This window comes from Thalassophryne amazonica, chromosome 14 (genome assembly GCF_902500255.1).
Source record: "Thalassophryne amazonica chromosome 14, fThaAma1.1, whole genome shotgun sequence".
Lineage (NCBI taxonomy): Eukaryota > Metazoa > Chordata > Actinopteri > Batrachoidiformes > Batrachoididae > Thalassophryne > Thalassophryne amazonica.
In genome coordinates this window covers 90,985,804-91,000,499 of record NC_047116.1, presented here as the reverse complement: position 1 = coordinate 91,000,499, position 14,696 = coordinate 90,985,804, and the positions used below count along the sequence as shown (strand labels likewise).

The 14,696-nt window shown below is 41.7% G+C and overlaps 1 protein-coding gene and 1 long non-coding RNA gene across 2 annotated transcripts in view; one reads left to right on the top strand and one right to left on the bottom strand.

Annotated features, from left to right (window-relative positions):
* The window catches only part of LOC117524565 (neurexophilin-2-like), a 75,883-nt gene that overhangs the window by 51,497 nt on the left and 9,690 nt on the right, over window positions 1–14,696 (bottom strand). Inside the window, exon 2 of the mRNA XM_034186373.1 lies at window positions 350–557. The gene's annotated coding sequence lies outside the window, so the exon portion shown is untranslated. The remainder of the gene's footprint in view (window positions 1–349; window positions 558–14,696) is intronic.
* Window positions 13,139–13,632, top strand: LOC117524566. The gene is made up of 3 exons (XR_004564797.1): window positions 13,139–13,182; window positions 13,289–13,376; window positions 13,613–13,632. It is a non-coding gene; the product is annotated as an uncharacterized LOC117524566 (long non-coding RNA).

The following is a 14,696-nucleotide window of genomic DNA, read 5'->3' as shown; positions in this document are numbered from 1 at the left end:
CCAAGTAAAATGCGTTAATGTACCCAGAAATAATTTTGCTGAGTGACCTAAATGTAAATGTGTTGGGTCAACATGATGTATTTGTGTTACTGTTACTTAATTGCCTTGGGTCAGGCCAACTAGATTTGTTAGAGTAACTGAACAACAACAACAAAAAAAAAACAGTAAGTCCCTTTGGCTGCTCGCTTGTTTGCGCTTTTGGTCACCACAGCAAATTCAAGGTGGAATTCTAATTCTAAAATGAAATTTCAACCAAATACAATCACTTTTATTTAATTTACTTCACTGTACTTTATTAATTCCAGAGAGCTTGTGCAAATCAAAGGAAAGTTGGGATCTAGAGACACACCTCAAGGAGTCATGACGTCGCTGGACAGACGTGTTTGGTGATGCCGATACTTTTCCGGAGAACGAAGGTCCAAGTAGTCTTTTGACTGCCAGTGCTTCCTGTCTTCCTGTATGGTTGTACGATTAGGATGCATTGACCTCAGTGCAAAATGGATGTGTTTGCCATGTGGCCCAAGAACTGCCCCCAGCAGATCTACCAGATAATCAGTCTGCAGGAAAAAACAAACCTCCTGATCAGTACAGGACTGAATGGAACAGTCAACCTTCTCTAGATCAGCATTTTATGCAGGATATCATCAGGAATCCATTGGGCATAACCCTTGAAGCACAATGTGACAACATCCAGTCTGTCTTTTAGCCTGAAAATGGTTGAAAACCATAATTAATTACATTTTTACAACATTTTAAATTATCTGTCACACATAAAGGAAGAAGTTTAGGAATCACGAGCACAAACAGAGGCAGCTTAGTGGTTAGTACTGTTGACTCACAGTGAGAAGGTCATGGTTTTGCTTCCCATCTGGTAGGAAACTGTGAAATTTGCATGTTCTCACTGGGTTTACATCAGCTTCCTCCTACCTCCAAAGGTCAGGCGAATTGGAAACTTTAAATTGACTGTATATGTGTTTGTCCGTCTATATGTGGCCCTGTGATACACTGGCATCCTGTCCAGAGTGTACAGCGCTTCTCACTACATGACTGATGGAATAGACTAAACCTCCCCCTTGATCATAACCTACCATCCCTGGTTCTCAAGACCAGGCACCTAAGTGGCTCTACTCTACTCTTTTCTACTCTTCTATTTTACTCTTCCTTATTAGATATTTAGATATACCTTACTATACCAGCATAGTTCCACCTTAGAATTGGAATATAATATATAAGATATACCTACTGAATTTTCATGTCAAGATTAATTTTGGTGACCATTGTGAAATCTCAAGGTTAAGGCTGCCAGTTTGATTTTTGAGAGCAGCTCAGTTGAATTTTTCATGACGTAAAACAGTAATAGTGACTTAATGGAAAGTTGGAGACGGAGTAAACTATATATTCTGTAAGATTTCTCCAAGACAATACAAGGAATTTGGTGTATGTCTTATTAGATATATTTGTATGTTTATATTTCAGTTTCAATTTATTTTCATTCATATAGCGCCAAACCACAACAAAATTTTCATCAAAATCTGTGCATTAATTTTAAAGTAATCCTGCTGACAGACAGACAAATAAATAAGTAAATGCCAATGATTTTATTACGTTGGCAGACATCATAAGCTGTGCTGTAGATTATATTTGTTCATGTTCTACATGTTTGCAACAGGTTTTTTTTTTTTTTCGCCAAAATGCAAGACTTTTTTTTTCCAGCGACCTGTTGTTGAATTGATGCAGATGTTTTTTTTCATGTTGTCTACTTTCTGGTGTTGTGTTAATTTGGAAGTGTGTGTCTATATGCATACACACACACACACACACACACACATACATACATATATATATATATATATATATATATATATATATATATATATATATATATATATATATATATATATATATACACACTGAGATATCTAGTTATCACTTTAATAACAAATGAAAGCTGTTCTTAAGCAAAGGGACCTATGGTAGACTTGAAGTGGTACTATTGCTGGGCAAGAATATAGTGGCCAGAAAGAAGGAGAAAGCAACAAATATTGATTGTCAGATGTGCACAGTGGCAAATAAATACAGATGTGGAAACCAAACCACACCATGTGCAAACTGCAAAGTCTGTCTGTAGGTTCATTTGAAAGCATGTTTGAAGAGGAGGTTCACAAATACTTATCATGATCTTTTGCAACCTACATGGCGCAAGTGGCCACAATAGTGCATTTGAAGTGGAAACTGCATTGTTTGGTACTCAAACGTGAGGATTAAACTGAACACTGATATTTACTCAATACAACAGGTGTGTGATAGGATGGTGACGAGATCATTTCTTCCATGTTTGTATTGTTTGGTTGTCCAGAGCTGTTTTTCCACATGGAACTGCATATGATTTACAGCACAGTGGCTCAGCGGTTACCATGCTTACCTCACATCAAGAAGGTCTGGGGTTTGATGCCACATGTGCCCAGTTCCTTTCTTTGAGGAGTTTGCATGCTTGTTTCACATCTCTATGGGTTACTAAATTCTGAGTTAGGCACAGAACTCTGAAGAGTATAATCATGACTGTGTCGCCAACAAAATGGTCCCCCCTAAAAATCAGTCCACCCTGCCGTCACTGTGAATGTGTCATTTTTGATCATCACCAGAGTCTGTGACACCGGTTCACTCCAGAGACTCTACTTTCCTGTCAACATGGAAACATGCACATTAGGGTCAAGATCCTTTCTGTGTCCTTGACCAGGGTGGCATGTCTCAATATGGAGCTGGTCACTGTGTGCGGGACTGTGGCTGTCCCTTGCTGCTAGCAGTTTCATTGTATCTACCTGGAATTACAAGTGGATGTAGAAAAAATAATTATAAAAAAGTTAAATAATTTTTGGTCAGGTATTTCGGAAAGTGGATATTTTCTATATTCTACATTCATTACATACAAACTGAATGTTTGAAACATTTTAAAAACTTTTATTTCAATAATTATGGGCTGTAGCAACAACAAAATTAAAAATAAAATAAATTTAAAAAATGTGTATCACCCACTTGTGAACAAGACCTCGAGATACTTAAACTCCTCCACTTGGGGCAATAACTCTCCCCCAGACCAGAGGGAACAATCCGCCCTTTTTTCTGACAGAGGACCATGGTCTGGGATTTGGAAGTGCTGATTGTCATCCCAGTTGCTTCCCCCTTGGCCTCAAACCTGTTCAATGTGCATCAGAGGTCACTGCCCAATGAAGCCAATAGAACCACATCATCTGCAAAAACTAGAGATGCAACTCTGAGGTCACCAAACTGGACTCCTGTGCCTTGAAATTCTGTCTATGAACAACACGAACAAGATTGATTACAAGGGGCAGCCCTGGTGGAGTCCAACACTCACTGCAAGCAGGTTTGATGCAATGAAGAGAATACAGACACATCTCCTACTTTTGGTCATATAGAGACTGGATCATGCGTTGTAGCGGTTGCGGAACTCCTTACTCATGCAGCACCCCCCCACAGGACACCTTGAGAGACCCGGTCATATGTTTCTTCCAAGTCCACAAAACACACGTTGACTGGTTGGTCATACTCCCAAGCCCTTCCAATATCCTTGTGAGGGTAACAAACTGGTCCACCATTCCAAGACAAGGATGGAACCCACATTACTCCTCCTGAATCTGATGTTTGACTAATGCTCTAAATCTCCTCCATAGTACCAATAACCATTCGATTAATGCTCCTATCCTCATCTATGGTCATCAATTTTGGGTAATGATCAAAAGAATAAGGTCGCAGACACAAGCAGCAGAAATGGGATTCTTCCGTGGGGTATCTGGTTTTACACTCCTGGACAGAGTGAGAAGCTCAAGTATCCAGGAGGGACTTGGAGTAGAGGCACTGCTTCTTTGTAATCAAAAGGAGCCAGCTGAGGTGATTAGAACATCTAGTGAGGATGTGCCCTGGTCATGTCCCTAGGGAGTTCTTCAAGGCATGTCCAACGGGGAAGATCCAGGACACACTGGAGGGATTATACTTTCAAGCTAGTTTGGGAACATTTTGGGATCCCCCAGGAAGAGTTAGAGGACTTGGTCGAGGATAGTGAAGTGTTGGATGAACTGCCTAGTCCAGTATTTCATAGCCAAGACCCAGATAAATGACAGAACATGACTGAATAATGAACGAATGAATCATCATTGATGATGAGTGAATACAATCTGTGTGGTGACAGAAGGGATCTGACACATTCTTTCATGAATTTGTCCCTCGGATTTCTGTCATTCACACATGCGTATTTGGGGTCAGTCTTTGAAATCATGTGATGTTTAAAGCAGCATGAGTTTAGCAATGAGAGATCACTGAACCAGCAGAATATCTGTTCAAACCCAATGTACATAAATCCAAAGAATCCCATTATACCAAAATAGGACAGATTAATACAATTTTGTCTTTTTGTCTCATACAGTACACTGCTATTATTTCACCTTTAAAGAAGGCCAATCATGAATCTTCTTCAAATCACTCCTGTATGAGATAAGCAGCTCTGTGCATGTGAATGTTGCCATCTGAAACATCTCCAAACAGATCAGATCATTATGTAACATTTTAAAAAGTTGTGTTGTTTGACTCTGTAAAATTATGTGTAATTATTACCCAAATAACAATGTCTCACATCTGAACTATCAATGGCAGGGAAAGACAAACATCTCCCATATCAGTAATAGTAGATAACAGTGGGACTGTGTGAGAGGATGAGTCTCCACCATGGCATCGCAACAAGTACAGGTTTGGGAAACTTAAAGTTACAACAGTCTTCAAAACCAGTTGTTAAATGCAACATATTCTTTATTTATTCATCAGTGTTTGTCATTTTGTTTGTGTGCCACCACATGCAGAACTCAAAAAACTATTCATTTGGTCAAGTTTACACAAGATCTGGTGTGTGGCTCAGCCAATTCCGGTTGCAGATGTAGACTCAAGACTCTTTCAAAGGATTTTCTACCACTGAGAGACGGGGCAGTCTGCTATGTTCTTTACTTGAGGGCTGATATGATTTTATACCAATATGTGACATTTTTTCACACCTTATACTACACAAAAAGCTCAGATGCCAACAGTGATATTCCATGCTAATGTTAAAATGTAATGTAGTAACAGTAACATGTCAATTAATGCATATGCATAATGATCAAAAAATTAATGTGAATCTGGCTTATGGAAACATAGCTGTCATTCGAGTTGCCTAATGTATTGTTTTGAAGTATAAAATTGATCAAAAGTGGCAAGTATGTGCAGGAGCCTTGTGAATATCTACTACTATCTACAACAGGTCCAAAAGCAGCCTGTACTCGGAGTTCTTGAAATGGAGCAATATCTCCATCTGGTGGGCATTTACCATTAATACAGGCTCAACAGAATTTGGCTAACAGTTGTAACATAACAAAAGGGCAGAAATGTACATATGCATTCTTTCCATAAAACTGGGCCATGGTGCTTCCTGTTTTATGCGTGGTTGTGAGACCTGGACTTGAATCCAACGCCTCGTCTGTGTCGTGGCACTTCGGCAACAAATTAAGTCGGGGATTGCCTGTTGGGGTAAAATACGATGGGAACATCCTGTGCCCTGTGGCCACTATCGTAACCATGAAGGCCCAAAAGGAACCCTAAGACAAGACAGCTAACACGGCTCTGGTGAAACAAGAAGTCCTCAACAGCAGAACAGGAGGAGGCAGTGCCTTGTAACCTAACAGCTATGAAGGCTGCAGCAGGTCCTCAGACCCCAATCGTCTGCATACAAAAACTTTCCCATGTCAAACAAACCAACGTACAGGCATCTCTAGATCAACCATGGATGTAAATTTTGCATCCCGTTCAGAAATCAATCAGGAGAGAATCTTCCTCACCACCAAGGGATTGCCACAACAAGAACTGTGCACTTTTTTTTGTTTGTTTTGGGGGGGGATTTTTGTTTATGTTTTGTTGTTGTTTTTGGCAATACTAGAATGCTTTGGGCTAAGTCATGGCCCAAGAGTCACCTGACCAGTATTTAAAATTTAGTATCGGACTAAAAAATAACTGTACAATGGTGCATTTTATGTTCTTGACTAGACAGTCTTTGACTAAAACTGTGTATGAACTAGATGTCATGCAAATAGCCTGAATTTCCTTCTCTTTGCGCATAAGTGACAGCCTGGAAACTGCTTTCTAGTCTGCCCTCCAAGTTTATAATATACTTTCATATACATCTTGAAATGATTAACATTACACTCATACGTTGCCCAGTTTGAGGTCACCGTTGCCTCATTCTACTTGTGGATCTGGAGTCGTGCAACGAAGCATATTTGACATAAAACTGAAGCTAAAATAAATTAATGTTTACTATCTCTCTCAAATATTTCCCCACAACAAACACTCCCTCAGTAAGGTTAAAATTCCAGATGTGGTGTCACTGGTTTTGATGTTATCACCACCTCCGTGCAAAGGGGTAGGTGAGAGGATCGTATTACAGCTCGCTTTTGCACGCTACTGTTGTTTGCAATGGGTGTTGGTGTGCGTGCAACTACATGAGAGAGAAAAAGAAGAAAAGAATGAAGTGAGAATGTGGGTAAGAGGGCATTATGTGAGCTCCATTAAGTCTGCCGGAGTGTCAGTTACAGGGGGCAGAAAAGGCACTGCCAAAATAAACAGCTTTTACACTTGGTCAGCTGTAAATACAGTTACTACGGCCTCTGGTTTGTGCTATAACCTCCACATCTTCAAAAGCAAAAAAAGAAACCAAAGTGCAAGTAGAAATCAAATGTTATGAATAACTTTAATACAAGAATATAGCTGGCAGTGAAGAAACTGGTAGCTGATATCACAAAAGACAACTTTGTTTCACTTGTATATGATTAACAGCTATAATACTTTGCAGGAATAATTTGCATGAAACAGGAATAGTCATAATAAAGTGTAAATCTGATCATTTTGCACTGTACCTATATACTGTATAAATACATATGCAATTCCCAAGTGGATGGTTAACAGAGACAAGTTCCACCCTGTTCACTTTACTCTCAGTTCTAGTATGAATCATTCTACGATTGCTACTGTGTAGAAAAGCTTGCTCCATCTACATTCTGAACTCCTGCAAAATGTTGCATAGTCACCTCTTTTAGCCAGCTACCAGCTGCTCTCTTGCTGTTCAGAGAAAAGGTCATGTGGGTTCCTGTGTTTGGGCTGGTGGTCTGGCTGTACTGCCTCAGCTCGATGCCCGTTGAGGGTGGTAAGGTTCCCATCCCTGTGGATGGGAGCCACTGGCTTACCATGAAAGTCCTAGTAGACCAGCTCACACTTAGGGACCATGCGGTGGTGGTCCTGTTACCTGAAACCAACTTAGTTATTTGTGGCTCAGACAGCTTCAGGACCGAAGTTTTCCCAGTTCCATACACCCAGGCTGAGCTGGATGCAAGATTTAAGAAGCTCAAGGATTCAGCATTTCAAATCAAAATCCAAATCAATTTTATTTATATAGCACCAAATCACAACAAACAGTTGCCCCAAGGCGCTTTATATTGTAAGGCAAAAGCCATACAATAATTACAGAAAAACTCCAACAGTCAAAACGACCCCCTGTGAGCAAGCACTTGGCGACAGTGGGAAGGAAAAACTCCCTTTTAACAGGAAGAAACCTCCAGCAGAACCAGGCTCAGGGAGAGGCAGTCTTCTGCTGGGACTGGTTGGGGCTGAGGGAGAGAACCAGGAAAAAGCTGCTCTCTTCCATGCTGTGGAAGAGAGCAGAGATCAATCACTAATGATTAAATGCAGAGTGGTGCATACAGAGCAAAAAGAGAAAGAAACACTCAGTGCATCATGGGAACCCCCCAGCAGTCTAAGTCTATAGCAGCATAACTAAGGGATGGTTCAGGGTCACCTGATCCAGCCCTAACTATAAGCTTTAGCAAAAAGGAAAGTTTTAAGCCTAATCTTAAAAGTAGAGAGGGTGTCTGTCTCCCTGATCTGAATTGGGAGCTGGTTCTACAGGAGAGGAGCCTGAAAGCTGAACGCTCTGCCTCCCATTCTACTCTTACAAACCCTAGGAACTACAAGTAAGCCTGCAGTCTGAGAGCGAAGCACTCTATTGGGGTGATATGGTACTATGAGGTCCCTAAGATAAGATGGGACCTGATTATTCAAAACCTTATAAGTAAGAAGAAGAATTTTAAATTCTATTCTAGAATTAACAGGAAGCCAATGAAGAGAGGCCAATACGGGTGAAATATGCTCTCTCCTTCTAGTCCCCGTCAGTACTCTAGCTGCAGCATTTTGAATTAACTGAAGGCTTTTCAGGGAACTTTTAGGACAACCTGATAATAATGAATTACAATAGTCCAGCCTAGAGGAAATAAATGCATGAATTAGTTTTTCAGCATCACTCTGAGACAAGACCTTTCTAATTTTAGAGATATTGCGCAAATGCAAAAAAGCAGTCCTACATATTTGCTTAATATGCGCATTGAAGGACATATCCTGATCAAAAATGACTCCAAGATTTCTTGCAGTATTACTAGAGGTCAGGGTAATGCCAGAGTAAGGATCTGGTTAGACACCATGTTTCTAAGATTTGTGGGGCCAAGCACAATAACTTCAGTTTTATCTGAGTTTAAAAGCAGGAAATTAGAGGTCATCCATGTCTTTATGTCTGTAAGACAATCCTGCAGTTTAGCTAATTGGTGTGTGTCCTCTGGCTTCATGGATAGATAAAGCTGGGTATCATCTGCGTAACAATGAAAATTTAAGCAATGCTTTCTAATAATACTGCCTAAGGGAAGCATGTATAATGTGAATAAAATTGGTCCTAGCACAGAACCTTGAGGAACTCCATATAGATAGAAGATAGATAGAAGTAAGAGCAGGAGCCTCATTGATACAACCCCTGGCAAACATTATGGAATCACCGGCCTCAGAGGATGTTCATTCAGTTGTTTAATTTTGTAGAAAAAAAGCAGATCACAGACATGACAAAACTAAAGTCATTTCAAATGGCAACTTTCTGGCTTTAAGAAACACTATAAGAAATCAAGAAAAAAAGATTGTGGCAGTCAGTAACGGTTACTTTTTTAGACCAAGCAGAGGAAAAAAATATGGAATCACTCAATTCTGAGGAATAAATTATGGAATCACCCTGTAAATTTTTATCCCCCAAACTAACACCTGCATCAAATCAGATCTGCTCATTGACATTGACCCTATGTGTCTTTTTGCAAGGAATGTTTTCACAGTTTTTGCTCTATGGCAAGATGCATTATCATCTTGAAAAATGATTTAATCATCCCCAAACATCCTTCAATTGTCCAAAATATCAACGTAAACTTGTGCATTTATTGATGACGTAATGACAGCCATCTCCCCAGTGCCTTTACCTGACATGCAGCCCCATATCATCAATGACTGTGGAAATTTACATGTTCTCTTCAGGCAGTCATCTTTATAAGTCTCATTGGAACGGCACCAAACAAAAGTTCCAGCATCATCACCTTGCCCAATGCAGATTCGAGATTCATCACTGAATATGACTTTCATCCAGTCATCCACAGTCCACGATTGCTTTTCCTTAGCCCATTGTAACCTTATTTTTTTCTGTTTAGGTGTTAATGATGGCTTTTGTTTAGCTTTTCTGTATGTAAATCCCATTTCCTTTAGGCGGTTTCTTACAGTTCGGTCACAGACGTTGACTCCAGTTTCCTCCCATTCGTTCCTCATTTGTTTTGTTGTGCATTTTTCGATTTTTGAGACATATTGCTTTAAGTTTTCTGTCTTGACGCTTTGATGTCTTCCTTGGTCTACCAGTATATTTGCCTTTAACAACCTTCCCATGTTGTTTGTATTTGGTCCAGAGTTTAGACACAGCTGACTGTGAACAACCAACATCTTTTGCAGCATTGCGTGATGATTTACCCTCTTTTAAAAGTTTGATAATCCTCTCCTTTGTTTCAATTGACATCTCTCGTGTTGGAGCCATGATTCATGTCAGTCCACTTGGTGCAACAGCTCTCCAAGGTGTGTTCACTCCTTTTTAGATGCAGACTAATGAGCAGATCTGATATGATGCAGGTGTTAGTTTTGGGGATGAAAATTTACAGGGTGATTCCATAATTTTTTCCTCAGAATTGAGTGATTCCATATTTTTTTCCTCTGCTTGGTCTAAAAAAGTAACCGTTACTGACTGCCACAATCTTTTTTTCTTGATTTCTTATAGTGTTTCTTAAAGCCAGAAAGTTGCCATTTGAAATGACTTTAGTTTTGTGTCATGTCTGTGATCTGATTTTTTTCTACAAAATTAAACAACTGAATGAACATCCTCCGAGGCCGGTGATTCCATAATTTTTGCCAGGGGTTGTAATTGTTGTGTACCAATAAAGATCATGTGTGCACATTTTCCCATACATGAAGTGGAGTTTATAAAGGAAGAATGTGTGGTGAGAACACATTTTGCACAACAAATAAAGCCTCATATGGTGAAGTGGAAAATTAAAACAACACGAGATGGAATTTACTGCAAAACCAAACAATCGATATCACAGAGCTTGGATTTCTTATAAAAAAAATGCATATGCTGCTCATGCACACAAACCTATATTAATATGTCTGCGACCAACCGAGTCTGTGAAAGAAGAAACTATAATGTGAGTCCACCACTCCACACACAGAGAGACCACTCAAAGGTATACATAATCAGCAAACACTTCCTGGCTTAATCACCAATCAGCTTCCCACCCTGCAGGCATGGAACACCCAGTTCAATTCTCCACTGCAGTGGAAGCTGATTAAACGACTAACATAACAGCTCAATATAATAAGGTGTGAGGGACACCACATCTACTGACTGTACTCATGTTAGTCACAAAACCTAAAGTACCTCAGGACGTGTGCTGACGAGCGTGAGACCTCACCCCCTCCTCTTTCACAGACCATGGCATCAAACCTGGTACGGTCTCTGCATCCATAATGATGAGATGGTTCTCCAAACGTCGATCTCACCCGTCTGGTCACAAGGTCGAGTCTCTGGCAAATACACACTGTGTACTCCAGACTTAAATGCAACCATGCCCCAATCCATACAGATGCACCACAGCTGTGAGTCCTGACGAGCTGCACATGACAAGCCTCAGGTGATCAGGGTGAGGTCCTGATAACTCAGCCACACATCAGCCACTCAGTCCTGAACGCATGCCACCTGGAAGGAAAGACAGAAAACAGAAACAAAAGCCAGCCAGGCACCCCAGCCACACAACAGCACCCCACCCTCATGGGAAGCCTCCCGGCGACCACACAAACCTGGCCCAGGAAAAACACCCCCCTCCAGGGACCATGGCTGGAAACCGTATCTGCATTCATCTTCCAAATGAATCTTCATCTAACAGAACTGTTGACGTCTTCTCCTCTGACTGCATCTTTGCCTTTGTTTCTGTCATTCAATTTGCACAGGTGGGGCCAGGAGTTCTTGAACCTGTGCGGTCAGCCTTTGTCCGACCATGTTTAGAGTCCGCAGTGGAAACTGGAAGTACGTCCAGTGTCACCAACCACGACTATACCCCAAAAGTCAACCGGGAGGAGTGGAACAGCGGTAATGGCATACGGCACAAGACGGCGCCACCCCTCCGACTTTTAAACCAGCCACCAGCTGCGGGTATATTTCACTGCCCCAAACCTCAGCTACGCCGATGGCATACGGCTCAAAGGCGCGCTGAAGCCGGAGGTGGAACAGGGAAGTAACAAAAAAAAAACCTAAACCCCCCCCACCCGGGTGCAGAGGTTACCTGGGAAACGCCCAGCATAACCGAACTGCACCACCCCAGCAACGCCAATGGCAAACGGCACAGAGGCGCGCCAAGGTTGGAGGTTGCAAAGGGAATAAAAAAAAAATACCCCAAACCCCCCCCCCTCCCGGGTGCAGAGGTGACCTGGGAAACGCCCAGCATAACCGAACTGCACCACCCCAGCAACGCCGACAACGTACGGCTCAAACGGCTGGGGCTGGAGGAGAAGACGGAATTAAAAAAAATACCCCAAACCCCCCCCCCTCCCGGGTGCAGAGGTTACCTGGGAAACGCCCAGCATAACCAAACTGCACACCTACGGCTCACACGGCTGGAGCCAGAGGAGAAGAGAGGGCACAACAAAAACAAAAAAAGAAAAAAGAAAAAACAACCCAATTACCCCCCCCCCATCACCCCCCAGAGGACCGTCCTATCAAACCCTGGGAGGTGAAACCAAAAGAAATAAAAAAGAAAGACTAACAGACTAACATAAAGTCACCTGGGTCCCTTCTATGCTCCAGACAGCCTGCACGTTCACGACCCCAGAACACTAATAGTGCTGAACATCCCACACAAAAACCAACTCAAAAAACCGCCACAAAAAATGAACCAACACAAAACTAATAAGTGACTTATACCGTTAACCTCAAACAAATGGAACACACCTGTTCCACCTTAAGAGCTATGACGGTAATGTGACTCAGTCACCAACAGGGGGAGCCAAAGTGCTAAAAATAAAAACCCCTTCGGTAACCGAGAAAACAACTCACGCTGCTTTCCCTGTGCGCAGCTACGTGTAACACACAACCAAAATGTGCTTCAACTAAATTACGCCGAAGCTGACACAACAGACGCAGTAGCTATCTTCACCCGGGGAGACGGGGCTACAACTGTAACAACAGGACGCACAGCGACCCGTGCCACAGAACTCCGCCATGCGCGTTCACCCATTAAACACACACTCATGCAGCTCCCGTTTTACCTCTTATCCGGACGAAGTGTGACGCAAAACCGTCGCTATTCACACTCCACAACAAACCCACAGATAAGGCAACACCACAGGAACACGGCTGCAAGAGAGCTCAAATCACTATTCAATAATCAGTTCTCCGACATGCACCATCCGGGCGGAGAGCACCCGCAACTGATCCGGATAACTTCTGACGTCTGCTGCTGCCTTCCCGGCACAGTACCGCCTCTGCTACCGCTGGGTCCGTGATGTATTGGCCAGAGACTACTGTTATGTGTCGGACGCAGTCGGAGCACCGACCCAGCGTTTGACAGGACCCAGTATAAAGGAAACAGAGCACGGTTCAAAGGATAAGAGAATTTAATGACATAAAGTGAGTGCTCAATTTATAACCAATAAGCCAAAGTGTTCTTTGATGTTTTCAGGCAAATTCCACAAAGGGTACCAGAAGAATCACTCACTAATAACTCATCTAACCTACAGTATGAGTAGGTAAATAGATGAATAAGTCAAATCCCCGGACCCCATGTGTTATTGCGTGTTTCAGGTTTTATGGAGATATACTGGACCCGTACCTGGAGAAGTACCCAAGAATGTCAAACTTTTGAAGTGGCTTCCTCAAAATGATCTTTTAGGTGTGTAAATTGTTACCAAATGCATGATGTGATGACAGTGCAGCACAAGACCACAGTGTTAAAACAAGCCTTACCATTTTATAAAACTGGTTTACCTCAGATATTTTAGGGTATTCATCAAAATTCCAAAATTGTACAATTATGCAACTTTTGCCGAACTGCATGAAATGATCATAACTGTAGCCTTTACTGTCAACTGGAGCTGGAATGTGACCTTGTTTTCTTGTGTTTCTCAGGTCATGCAAAGGTTAAACTCACGGAGGGTCCCACGGTCTGTACGAGGGAATCTGTAATAACCAATGGTGATGTTTCCACTTTTTGGGGACCACACGAACAATGTTCATCACATGGTTTCCCGTGGTGTGGCAGAGGAGCTGAGTATATTTAATGTGACTCCAACAAGACCAAGCATTCATGATATGCACACTCTTAAGGCTATGAAATTGGGCTATTAGTAAAAAAAAGTAGAAAAGGGGGTGTTCACAATAATAGTAGCATCTGCTGTTGACGCTACAAGCTCAAAACTATTATGTTCAAACTGCATTTTTAGCAATCCTGTGAATCACTAAACTAGTATTTAGTTGTATAACCACAGTTTTTCATGATTTCTTCAGATCGGCGAGGCATTAATTTTGTTGGTTTGGAACCAAGATTTTGCTCATTTACTAGTGTGCTTGGGGTCATTGTCTTGTTGAAACATTAATTTCAAGGGTCCTCTTCAGCATAAGGCAACATGACCTCTTCAAGTATTTTGACATATCCAAACTGATTCATGATACCTGGTATGCGATATATAGGCCCAACACCATAGTAGGAGAAACATGCCCATATCATGATGCTTGCACCACCATGCTTCACTGTCTTCACTGTGAACTGTGGCTTGAATTCAGAGTTTGGGGGTTGTCTCACAAACTCTCTGCGGCCCTTGGACCCAAAAAGAACAATTTTACTCTCATCAGTCTACAAAATATTCCTCCATTTCTCTTTAGGCCAGTTGATGTGTTCTTTGGCAAATTGTAACCTCTTCTGCACATGTCTTTTATTTAACAGAGGGACTTTACAAACACTCTACGGTAAATCAGTGTGGAGTAGACAGTTCTCAAAAACTGAGTGACTGTGCAAGAAGGATAAGAGTGAGGAAAGCCACCAAGACACCCAGAAGGAGTTATTGTTGTGAAAGTGTAGTGACATGGACCCACAACAGGGGGCGCAAATGAACGGCCAATAGATGAGCCAAAAAAGTAACAATTTAATGTTGTGAAATGTGCACAACGAAATACAGACAATCTCAGAATATAATTACAGTCAAGTGTGGGTGTG